This window comes from Vulpes vulpes, chromosome 5, assembly GCF_048418805.1.
Source record: "Vulpes vulpes isolate BD-2025 chromosome 5, VulVul3, whole genome shotgun sequence".
NCBI classification, from domain to species: domain Eukaryota; kingdom Metazoa; phylum Chordata; class Mammalia; order Carnivora; family Canidae; genus Vulpes; species Vulpes vulpes.
The window spans coordinates 121387870-121406922 of record NC_132784.1 but is presented as its reverse complement, the minus strand read 5'-3'; the positions used below and the strand labels follow the sequence as shown (position 1 = coordinate 121406922).

The 19053-nt window shown below is 38.1% G+C and overlaps 1 long non-coding RNA gene across 1 annotated transcript; it reads left to right on the top strand.

Moving 5' to 3' along the window:
- Window positions 1-9: 9 nt before the first annotated feature.
- LOC112925392 (uncharacterized) lies at window positions 10-17489 on the top strand. The gene is made up of 2 exons (XR_003236105.2): window positions 10-694; window positions 17115-17489. It is a non-coding gene; the product is annotated as an uncharacterized lncRNA (long non-coding RNA).
- The last annotated feature ends 1564 nt before the right edge of the window (window positions 17490-19053 follow it).

Below are 19053 nucleotides of genomic sequence, written 5' to 3'. Positions count from 1 at the left end.
GGCGGCGGGCTGGGCGAGCGGGAGCCGCGCGGCGGGCGGGGGGCGGGGGCGGGGGCGGGGGGCGCGGGGCCGGGGCCGCTCCTGCGCGCGGCGGGGCGGGGGGGGGCCGGGGCCCGCGGCAGCCGCAGTGGCCGCGGCGAGGTCCGGGGCGCGTGTGCGTGTGCGCGCGAGTGTGGGTGAGTGTGCACTAGTGGGGCCGCGGGGGGGCTCGCCGGGCTCGCTCCCTCCCTCCGCAGCTTGACCCGGTAGTGAAGGCGGAGAGAGAGGCAGGCTGGGCCGCGGGCAGCCTACGGGAGGAGGCGGCGCGGGGAGGGGACCGGCCGCCGGGAGGCCGCGGGGAGGCCGCGGGGCTGCGCGGGCGCCCGGACGCCCCGACCCGCGAGGTGCCCCGGGGAGGGCCGCGCAGGCGGGCGGGGCGCGCCCGGGACCGGCCGGGCCGGCGTCGCCTCCGCCTCCGCCCCCCCCCCTCCCCCGCCGCACTCCTCGCCGGACTCCCGGGGCGAGGGGCGGGGGTCGGGGCAGCGCATCCCGGGGTGGGGGGGGGCGGGCTCGTGGGCTCGGGCCGCTGCCGCAGGAGGAGGCCCACGCGGGTCGGCCCCGGGCACCAGGGGCTCTGCGCGAGCTCCGCACCGCGCCGGGGCCCCGGGCCCACCGCGTCTGCAGCCGGCGGAGAGGCGAGGACCAGGGCGCCAAGGTGATGCTCATTTTCACTCATCTTAAATAGGATGTTAGTGAGTTTTAAAATTCCAGGAACTGGTAAATGAATTTCATTTGCTTTATTTCAAAATGATACGTTTGAGAAAGAAAGAAAAAGAAAGAAAAAAAGTTGCACGCCCACTCTTCTCCTTAGAGCAAAGCTTGAAAAGCACCGAGCAGTTCAGGTTTTTGATGTCTGGGATGAGGAGAGTGTGGGAGGCAAGTGCAGTTGAGAACGTGCGTGCAGTCCACCCAAACAGACCAGATTTGGATTCAGGCTTTGCTGGGTAACTAGAGTATGATCTTGACCTGACTACTTGACCTTTCTGAGCCTCAGTTTCCTTATTTGTTAAATAGGATTAAAAGTACTAAGCTGATAGGACTGCGATGAGAATCAATCAGGTAATGCACACAAAGTGCTGCCTGGCACAGGTGGGAAGGCACCCAAAATAGGGATTTCCTTCCTCTTTTTCTCTCAAGTATAACTCACTATTTGGGGAAGACGGGTATTGAATTTAGTCCTAACTGGAAAAGATTTTAAAGAAAGATGAATTGTTTAAACCTGTGTCTTTTTTACCCCCCTTGGGAAGATGGATCCACAGTGAGTTGGCTCTTGCTGATGAGGATTATTCAGCGAGCCAGGGGCAGTGTCAGGATCTGATGTCAGATCAGAGCTGAAGGCAATGCCCAGGAAGGGGCAAGACTTTGGGGAACATGGCCCAGTCTCACCCAAACAAGTTGGGGTTTAGCACTATGAGATACAGACCTACATGGAAATTAAAAATGAAGACTGAATATGTATTTTCAAGCACCAATTGCAAACTGACACGTATGGGTAAATACTAATATTTATCAAGTTCTAACCACGTGCCAAATGTACTATAGGCTTTACACTTGTTTCTCCCAACATCCTAATAAAGTAGATATTATTAATCATCCCCTTTTACAGATAAGGAAACTGAGGCATACAGAGATTAACTTTTGCAAGACCTCGAATTTAGTCAGTGCTGAAGCTAATATTAACACCCAAGTGTTTTGGCTTCAGACGTCATCTCATTCACTGCATTGTGCTCTTCTCATGCACTTACCATGTGATCAGTCCATTGTGTCTCCAGAGGTCAGGTCTGCAGTTTATTGTAAGAGTAATTAAGGGGGAAAATGGAGTCGGAGTTTGGCATAAAAGCATTTCCCCCTCAATAGCTGAGGAGAGTCATTGAGGTACAGGCCAACAATTCAGTGCCTCTCAGTTCCTTATTCATCTTCTGTGCCCTGAATTGTGATATTTAGAGCTGGAACCTATAAACATTGCTTTGTTCTCAGTTGGCCCAGTGTTGGGACGTGTCAGTAGAAGGTGCTGGAGGGACACCGCATAAAAAGAGAGAGGCCTCTTCTTGGTACCAGTGCTTTTCCTCTTGTGGCCTGCTCAGTGAGGGGCTTTCTGGCCAGTGGTGTGCAAGAGACCAGTGTTTTCACTACTTTCAGGAAGTTTGGCTAGTTCCCCAGTGTGTGGCTTCCCAGTAAGCCTTGCTGGCGTCCCAGTGGGTGGATTCCTAGCAAGTTTCACCGACACCTCAGCTGGTGGTTTCCTCACCAACCCAATCTGTGACGCTTCAATGGATTTCGTTTACCATTAGTTGGGCCACAGCCACATTATCTCCAATACGGTCTGACTCACTAGCTTGGTAGCATAGAGGAGAGGAATGGGGAGAAGGGTTCTTCTAGTTTACTCCCTGAGCTGTGGGGTACTTTGTCATGGCCCGGAGGTCCTGGTGGCCCCCTGCACCACTACTGTGTCTGTTGGTGGTCTCCTCTCCTAGTAGTCACTCCCTTTTCACCAGCTAATAATCCCTCATATTAGCTTTTCCTTGTTTCAGTTATTGTGTCATTTCTGTCTCCTGCTTGGATCTTGACTGCCTAGGCGTAGAGGAGTCCTGGAAAGCCATCTAGGGACTTGGAAATCGGGATCCTGCCGATAGCAATACAACAATGACTCACTTAACCTCTCAGAACTTGTCCCCTCATCTGTAAAAAGAAGGCGATGATACATATGACAAGGTTGTGTTAGCATCATGTAGAATGTGAATGCATTTTAAATTCACTTAACTGTGGTAGCAGGAAAGAAGATGGGGATATTTTCTTTAAAAAGAAAACTCACATGTGTTCTGAGGACTTGTTAGATTGTTTCCTGGGAGTGAAGACACAGCATTTTCTGTTAGATATATTGCCATCAGATAAATATGTTATTGGTTGCTGGGTGACTTTGCTAACTTTTCAGGATGAAAGCACATAGTAGCGACTCCCAAGTTGTTCAGGTTTCCAGCACTATGAAAAATATGACTGAAATTACAGTAGTTTTGAAATGCTAGATTCAGACTAATTTGATTACTTCCTATTCTGGTATCCTTCACATTTTGCTTCATCTCTTCTTGTCTCCTTTACCCTTTCTGAGTTTGATGCCTGTGTCGAGAAAGAACCATGTCACTGCTGAGCACTCTGTGCAGAATATGGCACTAGATTTTGCATGCTATTAAAAATAGTTTAGGAATCTTAAAAACTGAAGAAAGAAAAGCATTCTCATCACTTTGCACATTCTCCGGCACAGTGTAAATGCCGAGAATTCACCTAATGACAGATATGTCCAAAGTGATGTTGCATAAAATTACGTTATATGGCTACCACCTTAATTTGATTTTTATCTTCAGTACTAAAGGATTGTCTCTTTACACACACAGTAATGTCTTAAGGACGTGGAATGCAGAAGAGCATATTGATGAAGAAAAGACAGAATGATCTTAGTGAGGACGGAGGTTAAGAAAGAAGTCAGACTCTTCAAGAGCGTAGGCCAAGGTCTGAGAGGTTTTACTGGTGATGATAGTGGTAGGAGGAGAAACTTGACCCACTCCATAATTTGTCTGTGGCCATTCCTATTATTAAACCCCCTTTTACTTCTCCTTCATTTATTCACACACAAAAGTGCTAACCCATACTTATAAGGTAGATTTATTTAGCATAATACCAATGGTACGCCTGGGTGGCTCAGCAGTTGAGCGGCTGCCTTCCGCTCTAGGCGTGATCCCCAAGTCCAGGGATCGAGTCCCACATTGGGCTCTCTCCATGGAGTCTGCTTCTCCCTCTGCCTGTGTCTCTGCCTCTCTCTCTCTCTCACTCTCTCTCTCTCTGTGTATCGTGAATAAATACATAAATCTTAAAAAAATAATAATGATACCAAGCTTCTCAGACTTTTCTATCAAAATATCTTAACGATGATATACTCACCCACACCCCCAGCCAAGAGTAATCTTATTTTTTATGAGTAATCTTATTTGAAGTCTTTAGTTTTTATCTAAAAATTCATATGAATTTTCTATTCTGAAGTCAGTTCATATTTATATGGCTATAAAAAATGATTTTCCCCCACACTTTACCTATAAGATGTTCCAGGAGGATTTACTGTGTTTCTCTGCTGGTTTCTTGGCCCAGCCTAGTGACTCCGTGGGTCCCTATGGCTTAAGTACAATGACTGGATACATAAGCCCAAGTCCTGGAGAGAGAATTTGGGTTAGAAAGATAGATGTGGGGACACTTTGAAACCTTGGCTCTTTAGCCTTACCCAGCACTGTGCTAAACATAAAAAGAGAGAAACCCTGAACTCCAGTTTACAAAATATTTTAGAGGGCAGAGAAGAGAAGAAGGATCAGTGTAAAAAGATTATATTGCAAGGACAGGATTGAATGTTGAGAAATCAGTCTTTTTGAAGTTAACGAAGGGAAGGTTCAGGGGCTGAGATGCCGCCAAGCACTTGTACAGAATTGCATATTTCATTTGTGTCTTACCAACTTGCATTATAGTGCTGATTCTCCTCACCTGAAAACCTCAAATATTTTGATAACTGTAAGTTTTAGGTTTATATCAATTAAATTTACAGAGGAGGGCCAGAACTGTTTCATGTAAGTCTAGATTTACTGTTTATGATTGTGCTTCTGCATTTCTTAGAACCATATTATTATGTTTTAGTTTCGGTTATAATATTGGGATGGAGTATATGGTTCAGAGTCTCCACATCTCAGGGTATTTCTCTCAAATGACACTAGGAATTAGTCACCAAGCCCTGTGCAAAAGATCTGGAAATAGGTAAAATGTGACTACTTAAGTCTGTGAGGGTATTAGATCATTTTAATTGCGAGAAAGTTCTGAATGATGTGACTTTGGTCCTTATTAAGCACCATTTTGTGTGAAGTGCCTGGACTATACACGACATATGAAGTGGTGAAAGAGAACCGCAAAAACATTTAAATAATTGCTTCACCTTAAACAGAGTTCACAATGCGTGGAGCAATTCAACTGGCTCAATAAAATAAAACGTGATAATATTTTTTGTTGTCGTTCTGTGACTTTAAAGTCATGGCAGTATTTTTTGGTAAATGATAATGGGTACTTTAGTGAAAACTCAAGCTTGATACTTTTGCTACCTATTCAACATATGCACAACACACAACAGGTAATACTGTATTTGGATCTGGAAACCTATACCTTTTTATGCAGAGTGCTATCAGGTATACTTCTTAAATGTCAGTATCTGAATTTATCTTTCTTTTTATTGTTTTGCTTCTTACTTAATTCTGTGCCTGTCAAACTTTTATCACCAGTTCACATTCTACTAAACTCAAAAAAGTTATTTTCATACCTTTTATACTTTTAGGCCCTTCTTACCAGACTTTTTTTAAAACTCTTCAGAAATTCAGGTACTTCAATTTCATACCATCAAGTAGCTATATGTGGTGCCTTCTTTTTCTTATTTGAGTGAGTAGTTCAATTCCTGTCACTTTATACTTTGTAATTCTAAATCTTTTAAAACCATCTTGCCATTTTTTTTCACTCATTCATCCTTATAAAAAACTCTATAAAATAATCTCTTACTTTCTAGTTGCTTTTCTCTCATATTATTATCCTTTCTCTTTCCCAAATGCACATCTAAATTTATCCTTTTTTTCCATAATAGATCTTCAGTTTCTCATCAATTCGCATCATAAATTTTAGAATAAAATACCCTACATGTATTTTTAACATGATATCTACTGCCCATATTCTAATCTTGCCTATTTTTTAATCATTTTTGTTGTTAATTTAAACTGACAATAATTTCTATTACAAGGAATAAGCACAAAGGGATAGCATTATCATGGACTTGATTTTATCAGTAGTGAACAATCTTTAGGCATAAAGAAAATTAGGAAAGAAAGTCAACATATTCTATTTTGAGATAGTACGGAACAGTCAGATGTGTTTTCTAGTCTTTGGAAAAGCACATTTATTCAAAGAAAACTTCATTATGTTTCCTCCGCCAGATTGCTGAGAAACAAAAATGCTGATGAACTATTGGAGGCAATGAGAATATAATTATAATCATACTGATATTAATAATTTGGGTTTTTTTTTCCCAAGATTTTATTTATTTATTTATGAGAGACAGAGAGAGGCAGAGACACAGACAGAGGGAGGAGCAGGCTTGCTCGAACCCCGGACCGAGGTCAAGCCCTGAGCCAAAGGCAGACGCTCAACCACTGAGCCACCCAGGCGTCCCTAATTTTAATAATTTTGAAGCCTCTCCAAACACTTTTCCGTGTAGTGTAGTTTGCTTTTAACCATTCTGAATGTCATGTATGCTTTTCAGAATATGATGAATGCTAGTGATCTTATCCTGTCCTTCTGCCCTCCCGTAGATGCACATAGACATGTAATCTTCCAAATATTACATATCACTTCATGTAATTTATAAATTTGCTGAAGCCCAGTCATTTGCTTGGATATGGAATTGTTTGAAAGTCCAGCATAGGGCGCCTGGGGGGTTCATTTGGCAAAGCGTTTGCCTTTGGCTCACGTCATGATCCCAGGACCTGGGGTAGAGCCCCACTTCTGGCTCCCTGCTCTGTGGGGAGCCTGCTTCTCCCTCTCCCTGCCACTTGCCCTGCTTATGCGCTCTCTCTCACTCTTCTCCCTCTCTGTCAAATAAATAAAATCTTTAAGAAAAAGAAAATTCCAGCCTAAATAAATCTCTTCTGTAGTTTTTTATTTAAGTATAATCAGCTGAAAGTAATCTTGTCTACTGAACTCCTATGAAATGCTACATGATCCTTTTCATGACATTTCTTTCTGCCTTTTATTATAACATTAGATTTATCTCAGCCTCACATCTAAGCTAAAACTTCTTTGAGAGCATGGCTAATTTTTGTATTCCTGACAGAGGTTGAATGAATAAAGGAGAACACAGTGCTAGGGAAAAAAGAAACACATAACACACATATAATTTACTATGAAAATTTATCTATTATATTAAGCCCAGAATTAACTGATGCTACTAAAGTAAGCCCAGAATTTAAAAATGTATTTCAAAAGATCAAAGCAGCCAGAGGTTTAAGAAGCTGTTAATGTTTTGAGACAGTTGTCTCCCATTTTGGCTATTGAGAAGCTTTGTTAAAGAAGGACTCTAAGGTTCTTTAAGAGAAAATTGTAGTTTAAGATGGGTCATAGAATAATTTGAAATCATTTAATTCCCTTAGACCATCTTAATCTTCCAACTTACCTCAATTAAATTATAGGGCAATTCAGAGGTTTGGCAAGCCATTCTCTGTAAACTCTGAAGAGAGGTGGACTTCAGAGGAGTCACTAGAAGATGGATAAAAAGCAAAGCTATCATGTGCTTTCAAAAGAATGTACTCCACAAACTATAGACCACAAAAATTAGGACAAGAAGAGAAAGAAGTGGTAACACGAAGCTAGCTAGCATGGCTTCATAAAGAACAAGCCAAATGCACATTTTTGTTGATAAAGCATGACTTGCTTGTTAGTGGGTCCATTTTAGCTAAATCATTAAGCATTAATGCCATCACCTCTTTTCTAATATCGGCAATGAATACTCAGGTCCCCATCATCAGTGTAATATCTTCAAGTGACTTCAGCTTGCAAATGCTCTGTTAGCACATTCTCCACATCTGGCTTTACCAGGACTGCACATAACAGGCCTATTACTTAACTCTCATTAGCACTTTTAATATCTCATATGCTCATTTGGTCAACTGCTCCCATTGTTGCCTCATTTTAATTTTGTGGGATCACTCCTGATCCTTTTTCAAAACATCTTCTAAGCCTTTTCTTAAGTAATTCACTGACTCTAAAGATGTCAGGTATTTTAAGACCACTGTCACAATTTTAAGATTATAAATGTATAAATGCAAATTTAATCAATAGCTGTTCAATGCAAAATATACTTTGTGTAAAAAAAATATACTATGAGAAAGCAAATATGAAAACCATGCATTTTAAAATTTTACACAAATGTTTAATAGATTTCAGACTGTGTTATTTAAAAACAATTATGAATATTTTACCCACAGTTAATATTGTGATACTGGTCTGTTAGTTATATTTGGTCTGTATTTAAATGAATCCCTCCCAGTTTTGAGACTTAATGAAAGAATTTGCATATACTAAAGTCTTTTAGAGTATAATGAGTGCCATTTTATTTCTTTTAAAGATTTTATTTATTTGAGAGGGAGAGCAGGAGCATGACGTGGGGAGGAGCAGAGGGAGAAGGAGAAGGAAACCTGAGCAGGGAACCTGATGCAAAGAGGGGGATCAGTCCCAAGACCCTGAGATCATGACCTGAGCTGAAGGCAAATACTTAACCAACTGAGCCACCCAGGTACCCCAGTAATGACTGCCATTTTAATAAAATTTCAAAATTTTGAGAAGATGTTTTTATTACAATATAATTATGCTTCCTACTTTAGGCCATATTTAAATTTTTATTTCTATTGTCAACAGTGTCTTGATAGGAGAACTAGAAATAAAGAAATAATTCTTTCATTTAGTAGCAATACTTTGGGGATTTTTTTGGGCTTTTTTAAAATATTTTTTTATTGAAGTTCGATTTGCAGGCATATAGTATGATACCCAGTGCTCGACTCATCAAGTGCCCTCCTCAGTGCCCGTCACCCAGTCACCCCATCCCCCTGCCCGCCCACCTCCCTTTCCACTACCTGTTGTTAATTTCCCAGAGTTAGGAGTCTCTCATGTTTTCTCTCCCTCTCTAATTTTTCCCACTACAGGGGAAAGGAGGAAAAATGAGTGAGGGTTGTTGTTTTTTTTTTTTTTTTTTTTCCTAAATCAGAATTGAAGAGGTAAAGGGTCTTCTGCACTTGGTAATTTGATTGGGTGACTGCAAGAGTTCAGGGACTCATGTCTTACAGACCACAAGAAGAATAAACATTGCATTTTCCTCTTGAAGGCCCTAAAATATTTTAAAGGATGTCAGTTTATATTGAAACATTCCCTGGAGCTCCCACTTTAGCAAGAAGCTAAATAAAAGAAGTTTTAAGTTTTCCCAATACTAATGGAGATTTACTTTCTAGCCCTTTTCTCTGGAGACAAATGTAGGTCTCTCCTCAAGGGTAGGAAGATTTGCACATGATTCTAAAGGCTAGAAATACCTTTTCTGCTCTCTCCAAAGTGCTTCAGTATGTTTTGTCATACTGCTTGATGATTTTGCATTAGAGATTTATCCTTTTTGAGATAATAAAATACAAATATCTCTGAAAGGTTTTCTTCTACTTTAGTCATATTCATATGGCTACTAGTGAACAAAATGTGTTTATATGGTACAGGATAAAAGGAAGATTGCCAGCCAACAAATCCCTAGAGTCTGTACTACATTAAATGTTGCTTAGCAATTTCCACAATTTTCTCAGTCTAGTTTACTAATAAAGACATTAGAAATCAAGGGCAGGTGCATATGTTACATGAAGTTGTGAAAGTGGTATTTATTCTATGCTTCTAATCTCTCTATATTGATTAAAAAACGAAGGAAATGGCAGGTTCATAGGTGCTGTGGTAAGGTGGCAATAATTTATGTGGATAATATAGAAAGGTGTTTCCTAGGAGATAATTTTTATTTATTTTTTTCTTTAAAAAATTAATTTTATTTGATACAGAGATACAGAGCTCGTGTGTGCAGGGGGGGGGGGGCTGGAGGGGGCAGAAGGAGAAAATCTCAAGTAGACTCCCCACTGAGTGATCTCAAGACCCTGAGATATCTTGACCTGAGCTGAAACCAAGAGTCAGACAATTAACTGAGCCACACAGGCACCCCTCCTCCTAGAAGGTACATTTTAGGCAAGGCCTTAAATGAGGTATAACACCCAGTTATGAAAAAATCTGTGGGAAGGAATTTTCAGACAGAGAGAAAAGAAGTATTTAGGACCTGAAGTAGTAAGGAACATGACTTGTCAGAGACTAGGTAATTTTCATTTACATTATTTTATGCATTTGATTTTACTACTCTTAGGTTAGTCTATATAAGGGCTTCCACAAATTAGACCCTGCTTGAAATTTAATTCTCGCCTGATCCTTTCTCATCATGCTCCATGCTAGTCGGTGCCTCTGTGACTTTGTATAAGCTGTTTCTTTTGTTGAATAGCCTCTCATTCATTTGTTCTTGGCTGATAAACTGACTCATCTCCTAAATTGCATTTCAAGCACTCCCTCTTTTAGGAAGCTTCCTCTCATTCTCTTTTGCCCACCATCCATAGTTACTCAAGTAACTTGACTTGTGCACTTGAGACACAGCTTTACATTTATTGATTTACATGTCTGCTTTTATCACTAGTGGGTTTCTTTAGGACAGAGACATTGTTATAATTCATCCCTAGTACATATGGTCTGCCATATTAGTGGTAATATAGTATATAATATTAGTAGTATATAGCAGACACTCAGTAAATCGTTGTTAAACAAATTAGTGGGATATCTTTTTTGTTGTTTAACTTAATATGATAATTGTCTTCAGAACAGTTTCCATGATATACTTATGATAATTAATAGCTATAAACTAACTCTTCACTATATTCTATAGCCACTAGGATGTTTATCATTTCATTTCAAAGCAAAAAGTTGTTAAATAGAGTTTGTATTTAATGCAAACAACACTCATGGAAATATTCTGAAAAGATTAATTTCTGGCATACAGTTTTCAATTCAGTTTTTTGTTTAGCGTATTTGTAATAGATTTTGAGCCTACTCTAAAAAATGTTGGCATTGAGAACTAGGTAGTATTTAATGAAAATCATGATTTAATAGCATGTTTTATGTGGTTTGTTTCTTTTTATGTTTACTTAATTTTTTTAAGGATTTTATTCTTTCACGAGAGACACAGAGAGCAAGAGACGCAAAGACATAAGCAGAGAGAGAAGCAGGCTCCCTGCAAGGAACCTGATGCGGGACTCGATCCTGGACCCGGGATCCTGCCCTGAGCCAAAGAAAGATGCTCAACCATGGAGCCACCCAGGCGTCCTGGCTTGTTTCTTTTTAATTTAGAGTAGTACAGTTATATTTGAGATCTTCATTACATTTTATTTACCAGAACTCAATGTTCTTTCTTAACTTGGAAACTAAGGGCTTTTCCAATTCTTAAACGCCTGGCAGAAGTAGAATAGCTGGATGAGAACCTGGGAAGAGAAATTATGGAGGATGTGGCGAAAAAGTGGGAGGAGAATATGGACATTTTGGCAGCACCAAACTTGAAGAGATGACAGAGGGTATAGCATTAAAGTAACCATGCAGAATTGGAAATACATGACTTAGCGCTTCCCCTGCCCCAGGAAATTTCAAGTATACTGGCACGTGCTCAGCGTCTCCAGAGGTGTCTGAGTGATTGGCCTATGTTCTAGGCTTTATCCTAATCAGGAAGATGCTTCCACCCTCTTGGTTCTCCTTGACGTCATTAGGGATACAAATGTGCGATGCAAATTTATTGAATGAACTAAGCTAATGAATAAATACATAAGCCTTTAATATCAGTCCCCTATTTATTTGTCTTTAAAGTTTATATCAATACATGCTCCTAGATTCTTATTTCATCTAATGGGATAGAATCTACTACTAATATTCTTTGTTTTGATGCTCAAATGATTTGCTTTGCCCTGTAGGGGCTCCTTCAAGATGGTTTGCTTATCCTTTTGAAACATGCCTTTGATTATTTGAATACTTTTTTGCTTCCTTATATAACAAAATATTACAGTTTTTTCTTGCTCTTTCTCTTCCTCAGTTCTAGAATTTGCCATCCCCCCACCCCCAGGGAACCCTATTCCTTTTAGTGGAGAATCATATTTAGAAACCAAGATACGAAATTTTGGCTTAATTGTTGTCATTAGTGGGTCATTATTTCTAAGCCCCTTCAGTGGGAAATGTATATAGAGGCATTTCAAGTATATTTATATATATTAACAACACATATATTAAAAAATTATTTCAAACTGATACTTCCAATTAACATCACAAGTCCCTTTACTTTTTATCAGAAGAGAGAAATCATTGGCTTAACATGAACAAAACACTAGCATTTGGGAGATTTTTTTTTAAAGATCTTATTTATTTGAGACAGAGAGAGAGAGAGCAAGAAGGCACAACTAGGGGAAAGGGCAGAGAGAGGGAGAAGCAGACTGCCCGCTGAACAGGGAGCCTGACTCAGATCTCAATACCAAGACCCCAGGATCATGACCTGAGCTGAAGGTGGATGCTTAACCAACTGAGCCATCCAGGCACCCCAAAATACTAGCATTTTTGAAAGAACAGTATTTGTTACCTATATAAAATGGGCCTGGAAAGTAATAATATTGATCTCATACAAAGCCCACTGAAATATGTTTCATTAATATTTAAACATAATGTATATTAGAATCTTAGATATCATAGGGAGAGGGAGACATTTTCAGAATTGTGATCTAGATGTTATACAGTAGACTCTTGCAGTGTTGTTCTGGATCTGTGTTAGAATAGAAAAAGAGATCGTGGGGCAAAAACTTGTCTTAATCCTTCAAATGTTGTTAACCACATAGAGAAAGCATATTAAGCATACATTACACCCAGAATCTTGAAATGAATGCATATTTATGAGAGGAATATAGACAAACAAGGAAGTGGTACAATGAGACACTGACATAATGCACTACCTACTTGGGAAAAATACTTGTGTTTTCTCTTTGGATAAATACAGATACAATACTAGCCATTCCACTTAGCAGTAGCTTGACTACCAACATGAATAACTTGTTCAGAGATGAAGAGGAGGAGTTGTGAACATCTAAACATTAGGATTTGCATCATAATAGTGCTAGGACTACATATTCTAACAGAATTTTCTCCCAGCATGTCTTGGAGAACTTTTATCCAATGGTCTGTGTCTCCCCTACTAGTTTGAAAACCAAAGCCTCTCTCCTTGTTTTACTAATCCCAAAGATTAATTCAGTAGAAGTCCATGATTTTTCTTTACTGGTTCCTTTGCTTTATCTAGAAAAATAAAATGTAAAAAATATAATTTGGCAGGTTGAAATGTGTTTTCTGTAGTATAGTAAAACAAAGAGTCTCATTTTAATACTGCATCATATGTGCACTTGCTAAACATTGCATTGTAATGAATTAATGACCAGAAAATAATGTAAATACATATGTATATATTTGTGTAATATGTGTTAGCTTCAGAAATCATTTTTTAAAAGTGAATACCTAAGGGGTACCTGGGTAGCTCAGTCGGTTAAGTGTCTGACTCTTGAGCTCAGCTTGGGTCTTGACCTCAAGGTCACTGAGTTCAAGCCCCACTGAGTTAAAAAAAAAAAAAGTGAAGACCTGAAGAAGCTATGACTATAATTTAAAAAATGTTTTGACCAGTGTTAGAAGGAAAAATTAATTAACAACAATTAAGGACTTATTATGTGATATACACCATGTGTATTGCATCTTATTTAATTATCAAACAATATATTTGCTAAAGCTGCCATTCCCCCATTTTATGGAAGAAGAAACTGAGATTACATACTTCATTAAACTTGGTCAACTTCTTGTAACTAATACTAGTGCTTGGATCAAGCCACATATTTTTGACTCTAGACCCTATATTCTCTTGAGGTCATCACATAAAGCTTTTCACTGCCCCTGCCCAAAAACAACTTTTGCTAAATTGATTCTTTGCTTCTTGATCTGTAAAAGAAGGATGTTGGCCTCTCTTAGTGATCTCCATGTTTTTAATAAGCAATAAATAACATTCACCACACATAATAGTTTCTCTGTTCTATATTCATTATTGCAAAACAACTATGGCCCAGTGATGCTTTGAACTCAGTTTCAATTTTATAATTTAAAACACATTTGTATACATATGAAAATACCAGTTGTGACAAGAGAATAGAGAGCTTTGTTTTGAAAGTAATTTGTAACTGACAGTTGACCATAGATATATTGCAAAGGTGGGGGCCACATACAGGGGTAAAAGTTGGCCTGGAGTTATTTTTTTCTATTTCTTTCTCTTTTAAAACAGTTGTAGCCATTACACATTCTTACTGAAGTAGAATTAACATACAGTGTTACATTCATTTCAGATGTACTATATGATGATTCAGCAATTCTGTACATTATTCAGTGCTTATCATGATAAATGTACTCTTAATCCCTCTCATCTATTTCACCCATTCCCCTTCTCTACCTCCCCTCTAGTAACTACTAGTTTGTTCTTGTATTTAAGAGTTTGGTTTTTTGTTTGTCTTTTTTTATTTGTTTGTGATTCAACAATTTTATACACTACTTAGTGCTCATCACAATAAATGTACTTTATTTCACCCATCCCCAACCCACCTCTGTAACTACCAGTTTTTTCCTATATTTAAGAGTCTGGCTTTTTTTTGGGGGGGTGGGGTCTCTTCTTTTGTCTTTGTTCATTTGTTTCTTAAATTCTACATATGAGTGAAATCACATGGTATTTGTCTTCCTCTGATTTATTTCACTTAGTGTTATATCCTCTAGGTCCATCCATGTTGTTGCAGATGGTGAGATCTCATTTATTTTTATGTTCCTCCACATTATATTTATCCGTTCATTATGAATGGACACTTGGGTTGCTTCTATATCTTGGCTATTGTAAATAATGCTGTAATAAACATGAGGGTGCCTGAAGTCATCTTAAATGAACTCTATCCTAGAGTTAGGATAGAAAAAGGACTGCCTAATAAGCAATGGGATTCCAAAAGAGAGTCTGTGAAGACATGAACCTGCTGAGAACCAAATCACAGTGAACTGTAGGTGAGAGATGCCTACCAATAAATGGAGAGAGAAGTAAATAGTCTGAGGAATCCTGCAAGGAACTGAAACACTGTGCAAGGGAAAAAAAAAAAAAAAAAAAAAAAAACAGAACAAGCCCCAGCTTTGATACCTGTCAAACTAGACAGCAATGATGGTGACCAATAAAAGTACCAGCAGGCAGGAGTTTTCCTACACCCTCACCTCTCCACCATCTTGAACCCTGTTGTGATCAGAATCAGTGCAAGTTAACAATTGATACAAAGAAAGACAAGTTGGGAAAATAGAGGAATATCTATCCAAGCCATACTGTATACTGCAGGCCTGCCTTCTGTTGCATGACTGATTAGGTGAGTGCAGAAGCTTTAATTTTAAATGAAGCTTGTAGTTTTTATTATACTCTGGCTGTACCTATCACTTTCAGAATTGAAATAGTTTAAGTAACTAGAGTACCAGTGGGATTTTTATTATTTAAGACAGCTGTGGGACACCAACCAAGATTTTATCCAGGGGAAGGAAAAGAATTACCCTATGGAGCACACTTTAATGGACATTATGAGACAAAAAGTTACTTAATGATTTCATTTGGCAATTCCGTTCCTTCAGAATAGCATCATAGATTTATATATCCATGTATCATATGTCAAAACATACACATTTATCTTTATATGTGCATGTATCATATGGAACACGTTGCCTTTTGCAAAGTTTATTGTTTTTTAGAAATTCTTACTTGATTATTCCCTTAATTACATTTCTTTTTTTTTTTTAACTTTATTTATTTATGATAGTCAGAGAGAGAGAGAGAGGCAGAGACACAGGCAGAGGGAGAAGCAGGCTCCATGCACCGGGAGCCCGACGTGGGATTCGATCCCGGGTCTCCAGGATCGCGCCCTGGGCCAAAGACAGGCGCTAAACCACTGCGCCACCCAGGGATCCCAATTACATTTCTTTATATTCTCTCTACCTAAATTCTTTAGCTATAAGCAAAGAAGGGTCAAGTTTTTATATACAATATTCTATGTTTTTCTTTATAATTGGAGAAAATATTTTATCTAAACACATGTGCCCATGATACATGACACCCCATCATATTTGCATGTGAATGTTTATAAAGTGCAAATCATCTCAAATCACAGGATCAGAATTAGATTTAAAAAAATGTATTCAATAAGATGTGTAAGATGAGATAGAATTAATTCTAATTGAATTCACAGAGGATTTGAAATTAGATGTAAATCTGTAATATTGTGTTACATTAAGTATGAATTAGTATTTGATTTGCATTCAGAAAAATGTACTCTGTTCACTTCTGAGAACCATTTAGACAGAACATTAGAACAGATATCTGATCTTTATTTTCTCTTCTTCCCCTGCCACCTAAATTTTATTGAAAAGTCTGTCCAACCTGATTATCAATATTAAAGACTAGTTTTGAGAAATCCGGAGAAATTAACAATTACATTTTAGTCAGAGATAGAATACAGTAAGAAGTATTTTTATGTATTGAAAACAACGTCTCTCAAGAGGTAACAATTTTAATACCTAAACACCTAACAAATGCTGAATTTTAGGTATTAAGGCTAGAAAAGATACACAGAACACAAGAATTTCTTGAATAAATGTTCCACATTTAGCTTAAAGAATTCATTTAGAACTTGGCCATTAAAGAAATGTTATTTGAAACTGATATTGGTGATTAACTTAGAAAATCTTTAGAATTTGGATTTAGGTCCTATGATTCAGAATTTAGGTGTTATCCAAAGGAGATTAGTATTGGACCCTAAATCTACCATTTAATGAGGTGTATTAAAAAAATTCTGGCATTAGAATAAAAGCTATGTGATGTCATTCTTACTACTATGATGTAGGTAATAAAGTTTATAAAATGTGTATTTATATTATTTCATTATTTACCTTGACTATTCATAAAAAATAAAACCCCCAATTATAGCATAAATGAATAGTTATTAATATTTAGTATTTGAAAATTGAGACTGCTTAACATTACTGGTTGTAATTATATAGCATTCTGAATTCAGTGAATCCTCTGACAGTTCTAATTTCCTACCTAAGAGCTCTTCTCTGCTACTCCCTTGCTGACAGGACCTCTTTTTGTTCAGGTTGGCAATGTTCCCAGATAAAATACTCACCTCCTCAGTTTCTGTTGCAGCCAAGGGTTGCAAGGTAACAAGAGTGTAGGCAATGAGATACAAGTGTATTTCTGTTAGGGATTTTTGGTATTACTTTTGTTTTCTAATTAATACAGACACTCTTTTTGTACTTTTCTCTTTCTCCAGCCTACAACACAACTGAAGAGGGAGAAGCCATCATGCCTCTATGATTAGACAAGTCTGAAGATAAAAGCTTCACTGTGAGGATAATGGAACAAAGTGCTAGAATGGGCCTGCACTCCCTTGCCTTAGACTTGTTGTGGAAGGAAAATAAAATGCTGTTACAAGTTTAATCCACAGAGATGGGCTTCTGTTTCCTGCACTTCAATACATCACAGTTCATAAATTTATATAATTGGCAAAAGTATCCATTTTAAAGATTAACAGATACCTAACTCTCAGTTAAATCTCAGAAAAATAGATTTTTAATCCGTTGTGATTTTGAAATTGATCTCTCAGTCTTTCAACCATCAAACTATTAAATACATTTAAACATTGTTATTCCTTGTTAGAGTGAATCCTGTTATTTTCTAAGCGTATTATTGTATGTGTGCCCACACGCAGGTGTGTGTGTGTGTGTGTGTGCGCGTGCGTGTATATGTACATATATTCAGGGAGCCTGAAGGAACCAATATTTATTTTATGAGGCACGCAATGCTAGTTATCTCTAACTCATTCTTTTCTCTTTTTTTTAGATTTTATTTATTTTTTGAGTAAGAAAAGGGGCAGAGGAGAGACAGATTTTCAAGCAGACTCCACACTGAGCGCAGAGCCCAATGTAGGGCTCCATCTCATGATCCTGAGATCATGACTTGAGCCAAAAACAAGAGTCGGACAATTAAATGACTAATTCAGATGCCCCCTCTGACTCATTCTTTAAGCCTCTGCATTCAATACCCACTGCCTTCGGGAATAAATCCTTATACAACCCGTTAAAAATGATCTAATGATTTATCTTCGATTTATCATTGGAGGTTTATGAGTGTGTGTGTGTGTGTGTGTGTGTGTGTGTGTGTGTGTTTTGACCCATTTACTTGTTTGTATACCTACTTTCTTGAGGTTTGTATCATAAATTAATGCTAAATTTTTGTCTAATGCTTTTTTCTGTATCTATTGAGGTAATCGTGTGATTTTAATCATTTCATTGATGTGGTGTATCACACTGATTTGTGGATGTTGAACCATCTTTGCATCCCTGGAATAAATCCCACTTGATATGGCATATGATCCTTTCAATGTATTATTGAATTCAGTTTGCTAATATTTCATTGAGGATTTTTGTATCTATATTAATCCATAATATTAGCCTGTAAAGTTTATTTGTGGTGTCCTTGTCTGATTTTGGTATCAGGATAATGCCAGCTTAATGAAATGAGTTTGAAAATGTTCCCTCCTCTGATATTATTTTGAAGAGTTTAAGAAAGATTAGTATTATTATTCTTTAAATCTTTGATAGGAAAAAAAGCAAAAAAATCTTCTGGAAAATTCACCAGTGAAGCCATCTGCTATGGACTTGGGTTCTTGGGAGGTTTTTGACTACTGATTCAGTCAGGCTCTTTGAAAATTAGTCTGATGTTGAGATGTTTTATTTCTTCATTATTCAGTCTAGGTAGGCTGTATATTTCTAGGAATTTATCCATATCTTATATGTTGTTCAATCTGTTGGCTTATAAATGTTCATGCTACTCTCTTTGATCCTTTATATTTCTGTGGTATCTGTTTTAATATCTCATCTTTCATTTCTGATTTTAGTTATTTGAGGCCTCTCTTTTTTTCTTGGTGAATCTAGCTAAAGTTTTATCTATTTTTTTTTAAAGAAACACGTTTTAGCTTCATTGATCTTTTCTATTTTCTGTTTAGTCTCTATTTCTGCTCTGACTTTGTTATTGTTTGCCTTCTACTAACTCTGGCCTTATCTTGTTCTTTTTTTTCTAGTTTCTTGATGTATAAAGCTAGGTTATTTGAGATTTTTCCTTTTAAGTAGGTGTCTATTGCTATAAACTTCCTCCCATTTACTGTAACTGATGGTAAAGTATCCCATCAAAGAGACATTTCTTTGATCTGA